General features: G+C 30.4%; 1 protein-coding gene across 1 annotated transcript in view; it reads left to right on the forward strand.

Annotated features, from left to right (window-relative positions):
* Positions 1 to 677: 677 nt before the first annotated feature.
* The window catches only part of LOC114337792 (jmjC domain-containing histone demethylation protein 1-like), a 286565-nt gene continuing 263773 nt past the window's right edge, over positions 678 to 23469 (forward strand). Inside the window, exon 1 of the mRNA XM_050643685.1 lies at positions 678 to 828. The gene's annotated coding sequence lies outside the window, so the exon portion shown is untranslated. The remainder of the gene's footprint in view (positions 829 to 23469) is intronic.

Consider the following 23469-nt stretch of genomic DNA (forward strand, 5'->3'; position numbering starts at 1 on the left):
GTAATACCTATATACTATCTCTAATGTAAGTGTTCCTGTACCAATGGCCATAGTTTCTTTGTTCCTTGTTCCTATGTAGGTGTTCCTTGTTCTTTTAGGTAAATCCGTGTTCCTAACTTTAGGTAAATAAATAAAAATAAAAAAATTGTCAAGCGTTTCATTTTAATTTGTCTTTCATTAAAAGTGTACCTATTGTTATAAATCCTTATTAGCCTGAGTGGTGTTTATGGATAACATTTTTTATTAATACCCTTATCACAATTTGCCAGTAAGTCGATTAATTATAAATCATCATAGACAAGCCTATTAATAAACATAAATAATATACACACATTTAATTAAAAATAGCTAACCATAAAATTAAACAAAGAACTTATGCAACCGTAAACCCAACCACGTGACCTTTTTGTACTACAGATTATCAAAAAGCTTCCCTGAAGTCTACAGTTTTATAAAATTAACGCAATCGAATATTTCTAAACTCAAAATGCTCCGATTAGTACCAGTAGAAAAAACAATAAAGAACTTGGTTCAACTCCATGTAATTTCAAAAATTATGACAAGTGGAAGAAATAGGCTATAGCAACGACATACGGAATTAGCATCAGTCAGTGAGTGCGATAGAGACGGAGTGTATCGACGGCGTCGTGACTTGACGTACAGCTGCTGTCCGTTTTAGTTCAGTTGCGCTTTGGCTAGCGCTTTGTGTAGACGTGGAGTGTAGAATTTCGCATTAAATACGCCAAATATTTACGTACAATTAGTAAAATACACGTGAAAATGTCGGTAAACGTGTCCACAACTAAGAAGCAACCACCCAGGCAGCTCGTAAGTACTAAATACATTATTGCCGACGCCATAGTTGTAGATACAGAAATCACGTAAAGCATTTGTACACATTTTACTTGGTCGCCATACCTTGTGGATGGCTTTTGCTTTTATCTTTAGAAAAGCCCACTGGGATCGGCTGCGTGCAGTTGATCAAATGCTGTAAAGGCGTTTTCTTTTTCTTGCGACTTTTTTATTATCGGGTGTGATATTAATAGGGCTGATGATCTAATAAATTCTAGTCAGATGTCATGTCATTGCATGGGGTGCTTGAACTGGTGCATCCAGTGGTTGGGTCGAAACCAGAAATAATATTTTATACAGGTAAAAGTCATCAGTACAAAAATATAATGATTAAGTAGTATTTTATTTAAGAAATCTCAGTGAAACAATATAAAACAAACAGGGAAGAGCACATGTGGTATATAGATTTTAAAATTCATTAAAAATAAGAGACATCTGAAGCAAACAAGTTTATTACGAAAACAAAAACAATAGGTAAATGTTTTTGTTTATAAATCTCTGCACGCCATAATGTATACATACATATTATATAAATTACACACCTATTTCCAATAAAAATTTAATGTTCTAAATATTTACATGCTTACCTTTAGTTTTCATTGCTTTCACTATTTTTCAAAATCCCCCTTCCACTATCTTTTATTTTTCGTTCTATTTTTGGTAGTGTTTTTAAAAAGCCTTTGACAATTATTTCCATTCATCTTTGGCGTTTTCCTCTGCATTTTGTACAATAGGTTTTCTATAAATACCACCATTTTTGTCATTCCATTGTTTTCCATTATGTCTTCCTGCCCCTACCATTTTATTCTCTGTGCTTTTATGTAGGTTTGCTTATATTTAAGATTTATATATTTATTCCCTCTGTGTCTTTTTTATTTGTATACTTGTCTCCTTCTTTCTGTGCTATTTTCATCTCCGTTTAATAATATTGACATTTCTCCCATTTATTGTTCTAACTTCTTCTTAATTTTGACGAGTAGATTCTTTCTTCAATTTTTTTGATAATATAGGTACTTTGTACTTTGATTTCATTAACACATAATATTGTTCTAAAGCTATTTTCTTATTGCATCTTAATGCAATTTACTTACTATTTTTTTTGGAATAAGCCACAATATTACTTTAAAATTAAGTTTGTTTAATAACTTAATTTTATCTGGCTCATTAATATTGACAATTCAGTATTTATTTTATATATGTACGTATAAGTATTTATTAGTTTTAAAGCAGAGGACTTTAAATAATATTGCCATTAAGAGTTGTGCTCCTGGGACGACTTTACTGGAAGATGGTTCATTCGATTATGTACTTCTTGAAATCAACTTTAACTTACTAATATCCGTCAGAAAAAATTTAGCGTGCGATTTGCCTTTAAAAAGACAACTACATGTAAAAATGACAATAAAATCCAGGAAAAGAAACTTCTTATGATACTATCCCGACATGGTAAGTATGAAGTATATATTATAGACCAGGGCGCATCTGTAAAAATATTAGTACATTTGGACGTTGAGAGGTGACTCAAATTTGTTTGCAGAAATTGCTTGAAAATAACTTAAATAATATTTAAGTTATCCTCCCTCTCAAAAAGGTCCGGAACATTGTTTAAATAATCAAAATGTAAAAAAATGAAGGAAAAATTCGATTTTTTCTTCGTTTTTTGATTATAACTTTAAAAGTATTCATTTCCGAGAAAAGTTGTACTGACATAAAAGTTGCGTAATTAAATTTCCTATAATATAGAATTGATTGAAAATTTAAAAAATAGTCACCCTTGTTGCAAAATAGCAATAATTGCGAAAAAAAACATACTTTTTTTTTTTTTTTTTTTTTTTTTTTGGAAAATGGCTTTGGCAGAGCCAATTAGCCAGACTTGTTTGTGATTGATTGCAGATTCATAGTCATAAATTTCTTATAAACATAAGTACATTCTACAATATTATTTTTATAGATACATTGGTACATTGTGTATCTTTTTTATTTTGTTTTTTTTTTTTTTTAAATTATTTTACTGTTTTTTAAATATAAAATATATTTTAATTTGTGCGAAACACTTCTTTTTTTTATGTTTGTTTCTATTTTTTTTTCTTTTTTTATTTATGTTTGTTTCTATTTTTTTTTATGTTTGTTTCTATTTTTTTTTTCTTTTTTTTTATTTATTATTTTTTTTTATTATTTTATTATGTTTTTTTTTATATATATATTTTTTTTTTAATTTTTTCAAACCACATTAACAAATTATGCCTATTATATTAAGTTTACAACTTGTATTTACATAATTTAACATGTTTATAAATGAGATGAAGAATTTCCATATCATTTGTAAATATTAAAGTATTAAGGTTTATTGGGAAAAAACATTTTAAATCTTTTAATTCTTTATAAAGGTCGTTTATGTTATTTATGTTTAAATGACATTCTAATATGACATGTGTTAGATCTCCGATTTTGCCACAAGTACAATTGGGAGTATCTGACAAGCCGATTCTATGCATGTAATATGGCGTAAGAGCATGATTGGCTCTCAGCCGATTAATGGTCTTTATAAAATGTCTGTTATATTCTGTATAAAACCATCTTTTTGAGAATATCCTAGGGTTACAATGAGCAAAATTTGAGCCAGTATTACATTCTCTGTAATGCAATTGCCAATTATTTTTAAGTTTTTGTCTGCTAAAAGTATCAATATCTGAAGCTGGAATTAAATTTTTGTTTATTTTTTCTCCGATTACATAAGCTGATTTAGCAAAATTGTCAACTATTTCATTGCCTTTTATTCCCGAATGACCCTTAATCCAAGCAATTGTTACATTTACTCCTAATTGTGTAATTTCAAACAGAGTTTTAAGTATATTCAATTCAATGTGGTTTATGTGTTTGACTGTTTGAATGTTACTTAATCTGTCCACCACGCTTTTACTGTCAGTAAATATAACATAATTGCTAGTTGGATTCAGTAGTACATACTGAACAGCAAACATTACTGCTATCATTTCTGCTGTGTATATTGAGCATTCAATAGGTAGGCTATATTGATGATGGTAATTTGTATTTTCGTGGAATACTGCACAGCCCGTTCCATTTGCGTCTTTTGACCCATCGGTAAATATGTACTGAAAATTTGACCATTTTTCTCTAATAAGTATATCAAACATATTTGGCGGTAAATGTGAGCTTAAATAACATGTTTTAACCTTGTTAGAAAATAATGTTTTTGTCATTGCACTGTAGTAAGGCGGAATTTGGCTTTTATAGATAACTTCACTGTACTTTACCGTACTTAGATAACTTTCTACCAAAGGTATAGATTTTTTAGTTCTCCAGTACCTATGAGTGAGGTCTAAAACTGATAGCTCATGTAGATCTTGAAGGTATTTACATTTTTTGGACAGAATTCGAGTTGTAAATTTATCACTGAGAAATTGGCGGCGTAAATGCAATGGAGGTTCCACTGCTTCATTTTCCATTATTTGGACTGGAGTGGATTTTAAATAACCTAGGCATAATCTTAAGCATTTATTTTTTTGAATTTCAAGTTTATTTAGAAGTGTATTGGTCGCTGATCCAAATAAATGACAGCTATAGTCGAGAATGGGTCTGATCATGTTACGGTAAAACATCAAAGCAATATTTGGGTCTGCTCCCCAATTTGTTTTACAGAAAGCTCTTAAAATATTTATTGAGTTTTCTGATTTTTTAACAATATGATGAATGTGATCTTTCCAAGACAATTTCCTGTCTAGATAGGTACCAAGATACTTAACACAGCTTTTAATTGGAAAATTAAATTTTCCAACGTTAAGATTGCCTTGTGGAACTCTACGCTTTTTTGTAAAGTAGCACACCTCAGTTTTTGTGTCAGAAATTGATAATCCTACTTCTTCGTAGCACTGATTTACGATTTCTAATGCGACTTTTAAATTATCCTCACATCTACTTAACAATTTTCCTTCTGTATATAAAACAACATCATCAGCATATTGAAGAATTTTTGTATTGTTGGGTATACTAACTTCAAGATCTATGTTGTACAGGATGTATAAAATCGGGCTTAAAATACTCCCCTGTGGCAATCCAATATTAGTTAGTCGAGGATATGAAAATTCATCATTATTAATTTTTAAATAAGTTAATCTGTTGGAATATAAAGATTTTAAAAAGAGAGCAAATGAATTAGGGATTCCAATATACAACATTTTTTTGTAAAGAATGTCTAAATTAACATTATCAAAAGCAGCGGAAATGTCAAGGAGCGCAGCTGCTGTAGACTTATTTCTTGTAAAGTTAAGTTGAATTGACGTAACTAGAGCTGCAGTTGCATCTTGAGTAGACCTAGACTTGCGAAAACCATATTGGGATCTTGGAAGTATACCATCGTGTTCTAACCAATGTTCAAATCTATTTTTAATTATTCTTTCGAATGTTTTTAAAAGACATGAAGACAAGGAGATAGGTCGGTAAGAATTTGGATCACGGTCTGGTTTGCCAGGTTTTTTAATAGGAATTATCAGGTATTCTTTCCAACTATTTGGTACTGGTATCTTATTTGTCCAAATATTGTTGAAAATGTTTAGTAGTGAAATTTTATGTTCGATCGGTAAGTTGTACAACAGCGAATATGACACATTGTCTATACCTGGAGAAGTATTATTTCTTTGTTCAAGGGCTCGATGCAATTCCCATAGATGAAAATTTTCGTCAAAATTGTGGTTTTGTCTGGATACTGTTTGCATATCTTCTTGTACGGTGTCGTCATTTGGAACCCATGCCGGAGCAATTTTTCTGTGGAAATCTTGCAACCATGTATCTTCTGGATCAATAGGTACTCTGTTGGCTTGTTTGCGGTTTTTAAAACAATTAACTTTTCGCCAGACATCTTTTAATGGTGTTCTTGAGTTTAGTCTTTCGCAAAAATCAATCCAATTCTTCTTTTTTTTCTGTTTGAAGATTTTCTTTGCAACAGCGTCAAGTCGTTTATACTCTATTAAATTTTGCAGCGTTGGATTCTGTTTATAATTAATGAACGCATGTTTTCTACTTTCAGCTGCTAGTTGACACTGATTATTCCACCATGGTTTCGGAATATGGCTTCTGTTTTTTTCGTTAATGGAGGAATATTTTGGAATAGCGATGTTGGCTGCCTGGTTTATATGTGTTAACAATTCTTCGTAGATTAATGGAACTTCCATTGCTTCCAAAGTACTGGCATAAGTCATCCAATTGGCTCTGCTAAGGTTCCATATTCTATGTTTTCTACTGGATGTGGCTTCTGTTGCGGAGAAACTTTGTGATGAAATAATGATTGGCACATGGTCAGATCCATGAGGTTCTAGTAGAGTATTCCAATGGAAATAAGAAGCAATATCTCGGGAACAAATAGTTAAGTCTACAGCAGAAGGTTTTTTGGAAATAGCGAGAGTGGGAGACCCATCGTTTAAATATTCTAAATTACAATATTCTATAGCATCTAGAAGATCTTTACCTAATCTATCATCAACTTCGCAACCCCACGCCAAATTGTGTGCGTTAAAATCGCCTCCTATTATAAATGGTTTTGATATATTTTCTAAAAAATTTATCCATTGTTGAATTGAAACTTTATTATTGGGTTCATTATATAAAGAAATTATATGTAAAGGTTTTCTGAAAGGTGAAATTTTAATGGATATACACTTATATGTAAACGAATACGTATTTGGAAAAATTATTTCTTCACATTTTATGTTAGATTTCAAAAGGATGGCACATCCGCCATATCCATCAGGGCGGTCAGCTCGAAAACAATTAAATTCTTTAAAGTTATAATATTTTCCCGGTTTGAACCAGGTTTCAGATAATAGAGCTATACTGATGTCGTTCTGATGGAGTAAATATTCTAAATTATGTTTATTAGCAACTGCCGAACGACAGTTCCATTGTAATATGTTTATTTTAGTTAGGCCTGCGATTTGATGTTAGATTTTGGTTAAAATGGTTACTAATTAACTGAATTACATCAGATTTTGAAATATTAAAATTATTATTTTGTTTAATTGAATTAACAATTGTAAGAACTGATTCTAAAATGACATTTATTACAGAAGAATCTAACTCTTCTGACTGTGAATCTGCAACGTTTAAGTTTTGTTGATAGAATTGACTTTTAACTATTCCCTCAGAATGTTTTGGAGGGGAAACTACAGATATTATTTCTTTTCTGGCTATATCAGTTGGGTCTGGACTATTTGGCTTTTGCCTTTTATTTGGCCTACTGGTGTTGGTGTGAGGATTAAATATAAATTTAGCAAAGTTATTTCCTTGGGTAGAAGTAGAAGGTTGTGAATTTTGTGAAAAATTTGTATCATTGTTTGTGATATTTGACCTAAGAATACTAGCATATGAATTCTTTGGTATATTTTTATTTGCATCGTAAAAATTAACGTTTGTTAAACCCATCGTCTCTTTTATTAACTTTTGTCGTGTGAATTCTGGACACGCGCTTAAATTCGTAGTCAAGTGATTCCCCTTACAGCTGAAACATACTTGTGTGAACTCAACTTTTGTACAATTTTTAGAATTATGAGATTCTTGGCATCTATTGCATCTTGGCTGACTCCTACACTGACTGCCTAGGTGGCCGTACCTAAGACAGTTGAAACATAACAGAACTTTCTGTTTATACACTTCAATTTCTTTAATAACCTTATTTATGACTACATATTTAGGTAAAGTTTGCGATTTAAAGGTCACAATACAAGATTTAGTAGGGACATATTCGACAATTTTTTCCTCATTAACAATTTTCTCTAATTTACGCGTAATTCTTTTAACGTTTGCAATTTCAAATATACAATGACTATCATACTGTTTTATTTTACTTTTTATATACTCTTCAGAGAAATCTATGTCTATGTCTCTAATAACTCCCTGTCTGTGTAAAATAAATTTTGGAATATATAGATCCAAATTATTTGATCTAAAAATTTCCAGAGATTTGTTTTTAATAAGATTATTTGCAGTTTTATAGTCTTTGCATTTGACTCTAATCCTATTTCGGCCGATGGCATCTATACTGGAAATCATATTGTCTGCTTCAGGAAAGTTAGACAAAATAATTTCACCAATTTTCAAAGAATTTAATTTACCTTTAAAATCATTAGCACTGTTTTCGATGTAAATGTGATATGGTCCCAGGTCATTACTATTAAATAAAAATGCTTGCCTTACCTCTTTTAAGTTCTGTTTTGTTTCATTATTAACATTCATATTCGTTGTATTTGGATCATTTGGATACTGGTTGTTGTTGTTGTTTTTGGTTGTCAAATTTATTGGAATGGGAGTACTTACAGAAAGTTCCATTTGTTCGGCATCATTTTGACTATCGAATATAATAGTTTTTCTGGGCGGTGGATCAGGAGGCCTACCTCCGCTATTGACACTCATATTGCAGTTGTAGGCGCTTCAGCAAACGATATTGCAGTCGTAAAAAATTCAAATTAAATTAAGACAATGGGGGTTATCTGTAGTCTTAATGATCGTTGTACCGAAGGTACGTCCGATTTATATGATTACTACTATAAAAATGTAGAAAAAAACGTCGAAAACTAATATTTTTTAAAGAGCAATTTAAAAGATCGGTTTTCACTTTGACGTTTTTCTGACGCATCGAAAAAAAACATACAAAAACAAGTATTCGCATTTTACGTTTTTTAACCATTTATACTACACTTAGGACCTTCAAATTTCACCCAGAAAAACTATGATACAGTAAAACAACACTGTAAATTTCATTAAGATGGGTTTTGAAGAAAAGATTTTGCAAAATAAATTTTGCAATCCGGCTTTCGCAAAAAAAAATAAATTTTGAAGTTATACTTCTTTACGGGCGTAGTGACGGGTGCTCCAAAAAAGAGTGGTATATCAAAGTTATATTTTTTCTTATGGAATGCCCTATATCTGATAACATTACTGAGTTGACCTTAAAAAATAAGCTATACTTTCATAGGGGTTCCCTATACCTAAATACAGGGTGTTTTGATTTATAAAAATCAGTAACAAATTCTTTCTTGGATCTTAATAATAAACTATTTAGCATACTTAAATAGATGCTTACTGCAACAAAATTTCTTACAGGGTGGTCAAAATATGAGATTGTTCTATTAACAAATTCAAGCTGTAATAACTTACTTATTTTAAATAGAACACCCTGTATCTTACTAGTCTCTCGCGTAGAAAATTTACTTAGTTTTTAATTTATATTGGGTTTCCTATACCTATCTTTTACAGGGTGGTCAAAATATTAGATTGTTCTATTAACAAATTCAAGCTGTAATAACTTACTTATTTTAAATAGAACACCCTGTATCTTATTAATCTATCGCGTAGAAAATTTACTTTGCTTTCAATTCTTATTAGAGTTTCCTATACCTATCTCCCTTCAGTTTTGAAATATTTAAAGATTTCCTAATTTGTAAGCTTAAAAATTAGAATTAAGTTATGTCGTGGTTATGTACAGCACATCACCAACACCGGCAATATACTTAAATATCTTAGTCAAGATACTTTCGTTAATAAAATTCATATTTTTATTATTTAATCACACAGTGTTCTTATTTTAAGTGACATACTTGTTTTTCTATTCTTTATAATGGAAAATATTTAAAATCTCTTCAATTCCATGTAAACATTCTCAATACACATGTTATTCTGTAAATGTAAATTCCCATGTTATTCTGTAAATACCCATTTTTACATATTTTTGTACAATAGGCTCGTTTTCGTCATAGTAGCCATTGCATTTAATTGTTTGTAATTGCGATTCAAAGATTCAAACAAAAAGTGGTGTTCTTAAATTTACTTAATAACCGTTGGTTTAAGATATGGAAAATACTTATACGGAATGAAATATAATTTAAATATCTTCCAGAATACGGCATCTAATATAGGGTATGCAGTTTAATATAAACATATTATTCAATGTCACATGTACATGTAGGCCAGAATCAACTAAAATAATGCAACACTCTGTGTGATTACATGATAACAATTAAAATTTTATTAATGACAGTATCATGTCTAAGTAGATTGCCGGTGTTGGTGATGTGTTGTACATAATATGTAACCACGACATATTTACTTAATTCTAATTTTTAAAGCTTGCAAATTAGGAAATCTTTAAATATTTAACAAATGAAGGGAGATAGGTATACGAAACCCTAATAAGAATTGAAAGCTAAATAAATTTTCTACGCGAAAGGCTAGAGAGATACAGGGTGTTCTATTTAAAATGAGTAAGTTATTACAGCTTGAATTTGTTAATAGAACAATCTAATATTTTGACCACCCTGTAAAAGGTAGGTATAGGAAACTCAATATAAATTAAAAGCTAAGTAAATTTTCTACGCGATAGACTAGTAAGATACAGGGTGTTCTATTTAAAATAAGTAAGTTATTACAGCTTGAATTTGGTAAAAGAACAATCTCATATTTTGACCACCCTGTAAGAAATTTTGTTACAGTAAGCATCTGTTTAAGTATCCAAAAAAAAAATTTGTTACTGATTTTTAGATTCGTATATATTTATTTTTTTCTAAAACCTTGCATTTTCATAAAATCCGAAATAAATCAAAACACCCTGTATTTAGGTATAAGGAATCCTTATGAAAGTATAGCTTATTTTTTAAGGTCAATTCAATAATGTCATCATATATAGGGCATTCCATAAGAAAAAATATAACTTTGATATACCACTCTTTTTTGGAGCACCCTGTATAATTCGCATTATTTTTAGATTGTAGTATTAATGGCCCTGTATATTACTGTGAAGAAATTTTTTTTAATATCAAGTGGTTTTCCGTACAGACACCGAGGCGAATAAGATGAACCACCCTGTATAATTTTATTTTCAGAAATTACGTATTTAGTTAAAAATTTTTCCGACAATTAATGTTCAGAAATCATTTGTGGCATTTTTAATGTGTTTGTGTGTGTTTTATTCTTTTATTATTTTGATTTTTGGCACTGTTTTAATAAAAATGTTTGAGAAGTAGTAAGTATAAATTAGTTTAATATTTAAATAAAATATAAATAAAAAGTATATTAATTTCGTTTATAATCATATACTCATATAATAGAAGCATAACTTCTTACGTCCGTACAAAGTACACACACATTCTTGTTTTAAAATGTTGCAGGACTGAAAATAAAGCAGATAGCAAGTTTAAATTTTTTTTACGTATAGAAGTGTATTGTACCTTTCATTTGCAATTTGCAAAATTAAAATCGATTAACCACCACGGCGTCAGGAATTTTTTTAAATAAACATTAATTATTGTTGCTACGCGCAGGACAGCGGATAGTTTGCTCTGATTGGGCATTCCAATGACCTTCGATAATGATTGATACATTTTAATTTTTATTACATTTCGATATAAATAAATAAATTTGTTTATTGCAAAATAAAAACACATACTCTATCCTTTGAAATAATAATTTTTTTAGCAAAAACTTTCTTTGTTCATATATTTTAACTTATAGAATAAAAGTTTATTATTTTTAAACATATGCAATTGTTTAAACAATATTTCACAAACAATAATAAAATTAGTTTGATTTTTGTGGAATTAAAATATTAAAATACAACAAAATATAGAGTAAGAAAATAATATATTAGATAAAGATTGAAAGAAATTTTGGTGGAAATCAACTTGTGTGAATCGAACACCGCTGTCCTGCGTGTAGCACCAAAAATTAATGTTTATTAAAAAGTGTCCTGACGCCGTGGTAATTAATCGATTTTAATTTTGCAAATTGCAAATGAAAGGTACAGTACACTTCTATAAGCAAAAAAAAATCAACTTGCTATCTGCTTTATTTTCAGTCCTGCGACATTAAAAAAAAATGATTTTTTTTTGCGAATGCTGGATTGCAAAATCTATTAAACCGATCTTAATGAAATTTACAGTGTTGTTTTCCTATATCATAAAGTTTTTCTTGGTAAAATATGAAGGTCCTCAGTGTAGCATAAATGGTTAAAACACGTAAAATGCGAATACTTGTTTTTGTATGGTTTTTTTCGCAATTATTGCAATTTTAACAATTGTGAATATTTTTAAAATTTTTAACCAATTCTATATTGTAGGAAATTTAATAATGCAACTTTTATGTCAGTACAGCTTTTCTCAGAAATGAACAGTTTTAAAGTTATAATAAAAAAACCAAAAAAAAAATATTTTGACATTTTGATTATTTAAACAATGTTCCGGACCATTTTGAGTGGGAGGATAACACAAATATTATTATTTGAGTTATTTTCAAGCAATTTCTGCAAAAAAAATTGAGTCACCTCTCAACGTCCATCTCAAAACAGATGCGCCCTGGACTAATAGGTATTTGGTCTTACATTTAGTTTAGGTACCTACTCTAAATATTAATACCAAACTCTGATTTTATATACATGTTATTTTAAAACATAAATGATGTATCCTCGATATAATACACTCCTGGCCAAAAAAATCGGGACACCTTAAAAATGGGTCATTTTTGATGTCTCGAATCTCCTAAACCTGCTGTCCGATTTTAGTTACTTTTTTAGTATGTTATAGCCTTCTTCTTTAAGAATCTCGATGTAGTAATATTGTTGCTAAACATGTAAATGTCATTATATACCGGGTGTAACAATAATACTGTGTTTTTCCTCAAAGTTCGGAACACCCTGTGGAATATTCTAGCATTTAAAAAATATTGAAATTAAAACTCAATTGTAGCCTTAGCCTTTATTAACATTTTACTTTATGACTCATTCACTTATGTTGGATAATGAGAAAGTTAGGTACTTTGACAACTAGACTAGCCATGTTCTTCATCAATACAGGGTGTTTCTAAATAAGCGCGACAAACTTTAAGGGGTAATCCTGCATGAAAAACTAATGACCGTTTGATGTATGAACATCTGTCTGTAAATGGTTCGTTTTCGAGATACGGGATGTTGAATTTCTTCTTACACACTGACGATTTATTTATTGTTCTAAAACCGGTTGAGATATGCAAATGAAATTTGGTGGGCTTTAAGAAGTAGTTATCACGCATTTTTTGACGTACAATTATTTATTTTATATTCACCATTGGCGTGCATACGGGTCATATAACCCGGTCATAGACCCTGTGTGCACGCCAATGGTGAATATAAAATTTTTAGTTGTATATCAAAAAATGTAAAATAACTACCTCTTAAAACCTACCAAATCTCATTTGCATACCTCAACCGGTTTTAGAGCAATAAATAAATCGTCAGTTTGTAAGAAAAAATTCAACATCCCGTATTTCGAAAACGAAGCATTTGCGGACATATGTTGTTTATACAGCAAACTGTCAATATTTTTTCATGTAGAATTAATCCTTAAAGTTTGTCGCACCTATTTAGAAACACCCTGAATTGATGAAGAACATGGCTAATTACTTTTTTATTATCCAACATAAGTGAATGAGTCAAAAAACATAATGTTAAGGAATCCTTAGGCTACAGTTGAGTTTTAATTTCAATATTTTTTAAATGCTAAAATATTCCACAGGGTGTTCCGAACTTTGAAGAAAAAACACAGTATTATTGTTACACCCGGTATATAATGGCATTTACATGTTTAGCAACAATATTACTACATCGAGATTCTTAAAGAATAAAGCTATAATATACTAAAAAAATCACTAAAATCGGATAACAGGTTTAGGAGATTCGAGACATCAAAAATGACCCATTTTTAAGATGTCCCGATTTTTTTGGCCAGGAGTGTATTATTGACTTACTAACAGTGTTTTTTCTATTGATTTCCTCTTTTATTTTAATATGGGTAAACAGAACTATGCATTCTGCTGAGGAATTTTCGACACAATTGGTTTCATTTTAGATCCGCTTCCTTGATTTTACTTTTTTTACCATCTGTTTCTTTCAGGACTTTCCACTGAACTCTATGTTCATTTTCCCATATGCTTACATAATTTCAGATCTATCAAATTCTCTATTTTTAATATAACATTGATGTTCACTTATTCTAATGTTTAATGGTCTTGATGTTTGACCCAAATAAAAATGTTCGCATTCACAAGGTATGTTATAAATACAATTCTTTGTTGTTTCTTGTTCCTTGTTAGGTTTAGTTTTAAATAAAATAGATCTCAATGTATTTGCTGTGTTGAATTTACTTCGTATCGTTTTTCGGATAATCCTTTTATTATATGTAGATATGTATGGTATTACCTATTGTTATTTTCCTCATATTATTTTTTGTGAATGTTATAGGGAGACATACACACCCAAACTTATATGGAATCATCTGATATTTCTTATTATTTCTTGCGAATTTAAAAAAACGAACACACGAAGTCAAACATAATTTATTTTAAAGCAATTTAATAACAAATACGTAACAATTAAATAAAACAATAAAGTATTTAACAAACAAATTAAAACTAGTTGTTTTAAAGTCAATGGAATAAAAAATTTCAATGTAAAACTAATAATATTTAAATTGTTTTTATTTATTTTTTTTTTATTTTTTTTTGGTAGTCAGTGTTATCACCGCTTTAGTCCTATGTAAGCTTCAGTTTGCGTGGCACGCTCCTAATCAAATTTCAACATTTTGTTATGGTAGGTTGCTCCATTCTTCAAAAGCAGCTTATACTAGCCGCGAGCTCTAATTTTTCTTTTAAGCATATCCCACAAATACTCTATAGGGTTAAGCTCGGGTGAGCAAGCAGTCCACTCCAAAATAGGGATGCCTTCTGATTCAATGATGTCTCTCGTCACTCTAATGATATGTGGAGGTGCATTATCATGCATTAAAAAGTAAATTTTCTCCTGTTGCACCTCTCCAGAGCCTAACTACAGGTTATCAACATACCTATGAGCAGTTAAAGTTGATTGGATGAAAATTAAATGAGTTTTTTTACGGATCGCAATTCCTTTCCAGAACATTATACTTTTCCTTGTATATTTGTGAACCGATCTGACTGTTTTCGTTCTTGCTTGTCTTCTTCAACCTCTAAGTAAACGATTTCGTGGGTCATCTGATTTTACACCAATCCTGGCTTTTTCTGAAAATAGCACATTTTGTCAATTTCCAATGTTCCAGTTTTGGTGGTGAAGACACCAATTTAGGCGACCAATCTTGTGCTGCCTGGATAACTCGGGAACTCGTAACTGTCTCCTGCTGTATACTTCTTGGCACGAACTCTTCTTCTTATCGTTTCAACTGAAAAAGTTACACCTGTAGCTTCCAAAAACTGCCTTTTGAGCTGCAGGTGAGAAATGGTTGAGTGTTTTCCAGCTGATTAGACAAGTAAACGATCGTGGCGAGCCGTTATTACTTTTTGGCGACTTTCCCTTGCTTTATTTTTAAGCTTTCCTAGTTCCTGTTACCTAGGATAGGTTTTGGACAGAACGCCCTTTTTACGCATAGCTCTACAGATATGTCCCTCTGAGATCATTACTTTCTCCACAAGACCAATATCTTTCCCAGTTGTAAGTTCTATAACCCCACATTTTTTTTTGACATCCATTTTATTGCAATCTATTTTATAAAAATTAATAAACAATACATATAAGTTTTAAGAATGTGACACAGTCAGTATTCACTCAGTGGTGAATACCTAAAAGAGTACAATAATGATTGAATTAGTAGAGTTATTAATAAATTAATTGAATTAATTTGAATAGTAATACAATAGTAATTAATAAGTGGGAATGATTAGTTAGTGTTGACGTCAAGAGTGTCTGTTCTTTTTAGTCTTCTGTTCTGTAGGGGTGTCAGGAGATTGGTGACCAATATGTTTGGGTGAACCTGTAGTCTATTGTGGTACTTGGAGCACAGAGAAACAATTTCTTCTTTGACGGTTTGGACTTGGAGATCCCTATGTATATTATCGTTGGAAATGTACCAAGGAGCTTGGCACAGTTGCCTTAGAACTTTTGATTGAAAGCGCTGTATCTTGAGTAAATTTGTTTCACTGGCAGTTCCCCAGATTTGGATTCCATACGTCTAGATGGGTTTCAGTACACTTTTGTAGATCAGAAGTTTATTGTCTAGACTTAGGCGTGATTTTTGATTCATGAACCAGTACATATTTCTATAAACGAGTCCCAGTTGAAGTCGTTTGTTCCAAATATGCTTTTGCCATGTTAGGCGGCTGTCTAGGTAAATCCCCAAGTATTTGACGTCATAACCCCACATGAGGCATATTTTCGTTTTGGGCGCAAAAGTTAGTTTATTTATTTTCGTTCAATTTGCAACTCAAGCAAATAACCTATACCGTACCGAAGCTTTTTCAAAATAAATAAATATTGCTTTGACATACATGGTGATTCCATATAAGTTTGGGTGTGTGTATATATGTATAACGCACCAACTTTCCTCGATGTTTTAATCTCAAGAAAGGATACTGGATATGAGACTAAGGGCCGGTTGTTCGAAAGCAAATCAACATTGATCACTAATCACTATCAAATACTTAATTACTGTCACAACTGTCAATGTCAACTTTGGTTGGGTTGCCGAAAACATAATTATTGATGACAATTATGAAATTAGTTAATCAATTATGTTAATAATTGTTATGTTAATTGACTAACTAATCTCATAATTATAATTAACTATGTTTTCAGCAACCCAACCAAAGTTGACATTGACAGTTGTGACAGTAATTAAATATTTGATAGTGATCAATGTTAATTAGCGTTCGAACAACCGGCCCTAGGTGTATAGAAAATCAACACACACCAACAGATGTTTAAATTGCAAATTAAATCATAACATCAATGTTAAAAAAGGAATCATTAAATCCTTATGCGATAGAGCCAAAATTACTTATTCTAGCTCGTCCTTAAGAAGAAAAACATTCGTTAACATCTTCTGTCTTATTCAAAAATGATTAACCTTTGTGGTTTATAAATAGGGACTTTTCAAAAATAGATTGAATGGAACAGAACAACTTACAGCGGGATCCTATAAAGTGTAATTTCATCTATTCGAATGAACTATCTGCCGATAAACTCGTCCCAGGAACGCAACTCAAAAATATTGGCAATAGCATTTTAAAGTCATCTACTTTAAATGTAGGTATAGATAATATTATGTCGAATTGTCAATATGAATGGGCCAGATAAAATTAAATTACTTATTAGAAGAGGAATTTTTTACCAAGTAACATAAACATCGTTTAATTTATTAATGTTTTGTATTTTGATACCGATTTCCGAAGTGGAGATCGAAACGTCAAATAGACTTAATTTTAAAGTAAAATTGTGATTTATTCCCAACAAAAATAGAAAATTTTCTCCTAACATTCTTTGTTTTCTTTTCTAAGTCTAGTTTTAATTTCTTGGCCCCATCTAAAATATTACGATTTTTTTACTTCCAATTCTGCGAATTCTTGCACTAGTTCAAATGTTACTCTTTCCTTCCCCTTATTTGTCCCTATAGACCAGGGGTGGGCAAAGTGCGGCCCGCGGGCCGCATGCGGCCCTTCAGACATTTTTTTGCGGTCCGTGGAAATTTTTTTTGAATTCTTGCTAATATTAATATTTAAATATAGATAATGCAGCTAATAATTAATATTTTTGCAGCGGATCATTTTTCCGCAAATTTTCAACATACCGCGGGCAATTATTTGGGTCCCCGACACAGAGTTTTGTCGGCTCCCTCAATGAAATCCATGAAATTTCAATAAATGGAAACGATATGTTTGAAGTAGTCAGGAACTGTTTAGAAAATTTTAAATTAACCCGTAACCACCTAGTAAGTGTAACAACAACTGACGGAGCACTAAATTTAAAAGCAGCTAATATTGTAATGTTGAGAAAACTTAAAGATTACATTCATAAACAAGGTCCAGAACATTATTATTATTTGATCACTGCATAATCCATCAGTAGGTATTGTGCAAAAATGTTTTGAAAGTAGACAACGTTATTTCAATTACAACAAATATTGTTAATTTTATTTGTTCAAAAGGAAAAAAGCATTCATAGCATTTTTGGAAAAGTTAGAAATAGATCATAGTGATGTCTTATACCACAATCATATTCGGTAGTAGAGTTTAGAAAAGGTTCTTAAAAGATGCTGTGAATTAGGGGAGGAAATTGCTTTATTTATAGAAATGAAAAACTGCAACACATTTGCTAAATTTACAAGTTTTTAACGCAAAATGAAACTTTTAAAATGAAACACAAACTATTCATTGTTCATATAAAAAAAGAAAAAAGTAGTTCAATTATTTCCCTCATTAAAATCATTAAAAACAATGTACCATAAAATAAGTTTAAAATTTATGAAGAAAAATTTTGTAACTTGCTGACTGAATTTGAAAATGGTTTCAAAGATTTTGAAGTTATATCATTTTCCTTATCACTTATAAGAAATCATTTTTCAGTTCAAAGTGATTCCGTATCAGTCTACATTCAACTAGAAATTATAGCTTAATTTACATATTTTTTCAATATTTTTGCATTTTACCAATCTTTGCAAATGTCCAAAAGTACATATGTAGCTAAATTTATAGTTCTACCTTATCGATACAATCCATTGAGGACCGGAATTGATGATGCTTTGACTAGATTTCCACTCGAACTAGAAAGAATCATGAACAAGGACATAAAACTAAACTAAAACTTTATAAAAACCATTAAGATTCGTTTTTCGTCTTTTAATTAATACTAATATACCTTAAATAAGTTTGGAAATAATAGATAATGTGTTTCATAAATATTTTTTTTATTATTCAAAGAAAACAAAAACAATGAAGGGAATCTAAAATTTTTCAAATTTATAACTTTTTCTATTTTTATTTAAATGACGATTCAAAAACATATTCCGGTATTCATCACTTTACGATTTGATAGACAAAAAAGGAATTGAAAATAAAAGTTGTGACAACTTTAAACGCGTTTTTCTTAAAATTGCTTTTTCAAAGACATTTTAACTCGAAAGCTACTTACAGATCCACCTGAAATTGTTCATATATTTTCTTTAGACAGTTCGTGAGATAACGCTGTCGAGATATTTTGTTTTTTGTTTAACAATATGTTGATTTCACCCTGTTTACAAAAAATTTTGTTAGTTTGACTTTTAAGTAAACAAAAAACTTAAAAATCGTTAAAACAAAAAAACTCGACAGCATTATCTCAAGAAAGTCATAAGGTAATAAAATATTCTTGAATTTTTTATTTAATATGATCCAATGACAATATCGAATTGTACTGAATATGTTTATTAATTTAGAAATAAAATAACTTTACCATAGTTTCAAACAAAATTCACAAAAATGTACTTGAAAAGTTGATTTCAAACCATATCCCCCCTAAACAAAATTAGTAAAAAGTCGAACATGTTGAGGTAAAAAATATTGCGGCCCTCGGTAATAGACCAAAAACATTTTGTGGCCCTTACTAGAAAAAGTTTGCCCACCCCTGCTATAGACTAAGCTATAGGTGAAATTTCTTAATCATTTTAGGCACGATGCGACCCTATAACTTAAATAGTAGAACCTAAAAGAAAAGGTTTGAACACTGTGACGTCACTTTTCAGTGGCACATGCGTCGACAGTGGCGCATCAAACTTTTCACTTATGGACGGGATAAATAAATTTAAAGGTACCCTCCCTTAATAACAGAATTCAATTTTTTAATTTTTTTAAGTTCTATGTGATTAACACATAAGATTCAGCGTAATTTTAACCCACCACCCCCTTCCCCCTGCCCCCCTCATCAAAAATTTCATTTTTCGTTTTTATTTTTTTTGCTGGGATGCAATCAATTTTAAGATTTCAAAAAATTCACACGCATAGTTGAGGCTTTTATAAAACATATCTATTTTTTACAGACCCGTTGGTAGAGTGTACATAACCTCAAAAAATTAAAAAAAAAATTTTTTTTGAAAAAAGCGTATAACTTTTTTTGGGGAATAGCTGCAGGTCTAATTTTTTCTTAATCTTGTGTGTTTTGTCAAACACCATATTTCTAATTTTTTTTATATTTTTCTGTAATGCTCGCCACCTTCAAGAATCCGAAAAACTGCTTTTTGGGGGGTTTTGGGGGATTTTCCCTATTTTATAGACTTCATAATATATCAAATCAATTTCGATTTTATAGGATATATGTAACTTGAGAAGTAAGTGAGTCCTTTAGAATATTTAAAAATGGGAGAAACACGTTCAAACCCCCCAAAACCCCCTTAAAAAACAGTTTTTTGGATTTTTGAAGGTGACCAGCGTTACAGAAAAATCTGGAAAAATTTAAAAATATAGTGTTTGATAAAATACACAAGACTAAGAAAAAAATAGATCTGTAGCTATCCCCAAAAAAAAGTTATATATTTTTTTCCAAAAAAAAATTTTTTAAAATTTTTTGAGGTTATGTAAACATAACCTACAGGTCTATAAAAAATAGACGTGTTTTATAAAAGCCTTAACTATGCGTGTGAATTTTTTGAAATTTTAAAATTGATTGAATCCCACCAAAAAAAAAATAAAATCGAAAAATAAAGTTTTTAATGGTGGGGGCAGGGGGAAGGGGGTGTTGGGTTAAAATTACGATGAATCTTATGTCTCAATCACATAGAACTTAAATAAATGAAAAAAATTGAATCCTGGTAGTGAGGGAAGGTATTTTTTAATTTATGTATCCCGTCCATAAGTGAAAAGTTTGATGCGCCACTGTCGACGCATGTGCCACTGAAAAGTGACGGCACAGTGTTCAAACCTTTTCTTTTAGGTTCTACTATTTAAGTTATAGGGTCCCGTCGTGCCTAAAATGATTAAGATATTTCACCTATAGCGGCTCTTAGTCTACTACTTTTAAAGTTTGTCTAAAGATATGTATAGATATGCATAGAAATGAAAAACTGCAACACATTTGCTAAATTTACAAGTTTTTAACGCAAAATGAAACTTTTAAAATGAAACACAAACTATTCATTGTTCATATAAAAAAAGAAAAAAGTAGTTCAATTATTTCCCTCATTAAAATCATTAAAAACAATGTACCATAAAATAAATTTAAAATTTATGAAGAAAAATTTTGTAACTTGCTGACTGAATTTGAAAATGGTTTCAAAGATTTTGAAGTTATATCATTTTCCTTATCACTTATAAGAAATCATTTTTCAGTTCAAAGTGATTCCGTATCAGTCTACATTCAACTAGAAATTATAGCTTAATTTACATATTTTTTCAATATTTTTGCATTTTACCAATCTTTGCAAATGTCCAAAAGTACATATGTAGCTAAATTTATAGTTCTACCTTATCGATACAATCCATTGAGGACCGGAATTGATGATGCTTTGACTAGATTTCCACTCGAAATAGAAAGAATCATGAACAAGGACATAAAACTAAACTAAAACTTTATAAAAACCATTAAGATTCGTTTTTCGTCTTTTAATTAATACTAATATACCTTAAATAAGTTTCGAAATAATAGATAATGTGTTTCATAAATATTTTTTTTATTATTCAAAGAAAACAAAAACAATGAAGGGAATCTAAAATTTTTCAAATTTATAACTTTTTCTATTTTTATTTAAATGACGATTCAAAAACATATTCCGGTATTCATCACTTTACGATTTGACAGACAAAAAAGGAATTGAAAATAAAAGTTGTGACAACTTTAAACGCGTTTTTCTTAAAATTGCTTTTTCAAAGACATTTTAACTCGAAAGCTACTTACAGATCCACCTGAAATTGTTCATATATTTTCTTTAGACAGTTCGTGAGATAACGCTGTCGAGATATTTTGTTTTTTGTTTAACAATATGTTGATTTTCACCCTGTTTACAAAAAATTTTGTTAGTTTGACTTTTAAGTAAACAAAAAACTTAAAAATCGTTAAAACAAAAAAACTCGACAGCATTATCTCAAGAAAGTCATAAGGTAATAAAATATTCTTGAATTTTTTATTTAATATGATCTAATGACAATATCGAATTGTACTGAATATGTTTATTAATTTAGAAATAAAATAATTTTACCATAGTTTCAAACAAAATTCACAAAAATGTACTTGAAAAGTTGATTTCAAACCATATCTCCCCCTAAACAAAATTAGTAAAAAGTCGAACATGTTGAGGTAAAAAATATTGCGGCCCTCGGTAATAGACCAAAAACATTTTGTGGCCCTTACTAGAAAAAGTTTGCCCATCCCTGCTATAGACTAAGCTATAGGTGAAATTTCTTAATCATGTTAGGCACGATGCGACCCTATGACTTAAATAGTAGAACCTAAAAGAAAAGGTTTGAACACTGTGCCGTCACTTTTCAGTGGCACACGCGTCGACAGTGGCGCATCAAACTTTTCACTTATGGACGGGATAAATAAATTTAAAGGTACCCTCCCTTAATAACAGAATTCAATTTTTTAATTTTTTTAAGTTCTGTGTGATTAACACATAAGATTCAGCGTAATTTTAACCCACCACCCCCTTCCCCCTGCCCCCCTCATCAAAAATTTCATTTTTCGTTTTTATTTTTTTTGCTGGGATGCAATCAATTTTAAGATTTCAAAAAATTCACACGCATAGTTGAGGCTTTTATAAAACATATCTATTTTTTACAGACCCGTTGGTAGAGTGTACATAACCTCAAAAAATTAAAAAAAAAATTTTTTTTGAAAAAAGCGTGTAACTTTTTTTGGGGAATAGCTGCAGGTCTAATTTTTTCTTAATCTTGTGTGTTTTGTCAAACACCATATTTCTAATTTTTTTTATATTTTTCTGTAATGCTCGCCACCTTCAAGAATCCGAAAAACTGCTTTTTGGGGGGTTTTGGGGGATTTTCCCTATTTTATAGACTTCATAATATATCAAATCAATTTCGATTTTATAGGATATATGTAACTTGAGAAGTAAGTGAGTCCTTTAGAATATTTAAAAATGGGAGAAACACGTTCAAACCCCCCAAAACCCCCTTAAAAAACAGTTTTTTGGATTTTTGAAGGTGACCAGCGTTACAGAAAAATCTGGAAAAATTTAAAAATATAGTGTTTGATAAAATACACAAGACTAAGAAAAAAATAGATCTGTAGCTATCCCCAAAAAAAAGTTATATATTTTTTTCCAAAAAAAAATTTTTTAAAATTTTTTGAGGTTATGTAAACATAACCTACAGGTCTATAAAAAATAGACGTGTTTTATAAAAGCCTTAACTATGCGTGTGAATTTTTTGAAATTTTAAAATTGATTGAATCCCACCAAAAAAAAAATAAAATCGAAAAATAAAGTTTTTAATGGTGGGGGCAGGGGGAAGGGGGTGTTGGGTTAAAATTACGATGAATCTTATGTCTCAATCACATAGAACTTAAATAAATGAAAAAAATTGAATCCTGGTAGTGAGGGAAGGTATTTTTTAATTTATGTATCCCGTCCATAAGTGAAAAGTTTGATGCGCCACTGTCGACGCATGTGCCACTGAAAAGTGACGGCACAGTGTTCAAACCTTTTCTTTTAGGTTCTACTATTTAAGTTATAGGGTCCCGTCGTGCCTAAAATGATTAAGATATTTCACCTATAGCGGCTCTTAGTCTACTACTTTTAAAGTTTGTCTAAAGATATGTATAGATATGCATAGAAATGAAAAACTGCAACACATTTG

The sequence above is a fragment of the Diabrotica virgifera genome, chromosome 2, assembly GCF_917563875.1.
Source record: "Diabrotica virgifera virgifera chromosome 2, PGI_DIABVI_V3a".
Lineage (NCBI taxonomy): Eukaryota > Metazoa > Arthropoda > Insecta > Coleoptera > Chrysomelidae > Diabrotica > Diabrotica virgifera.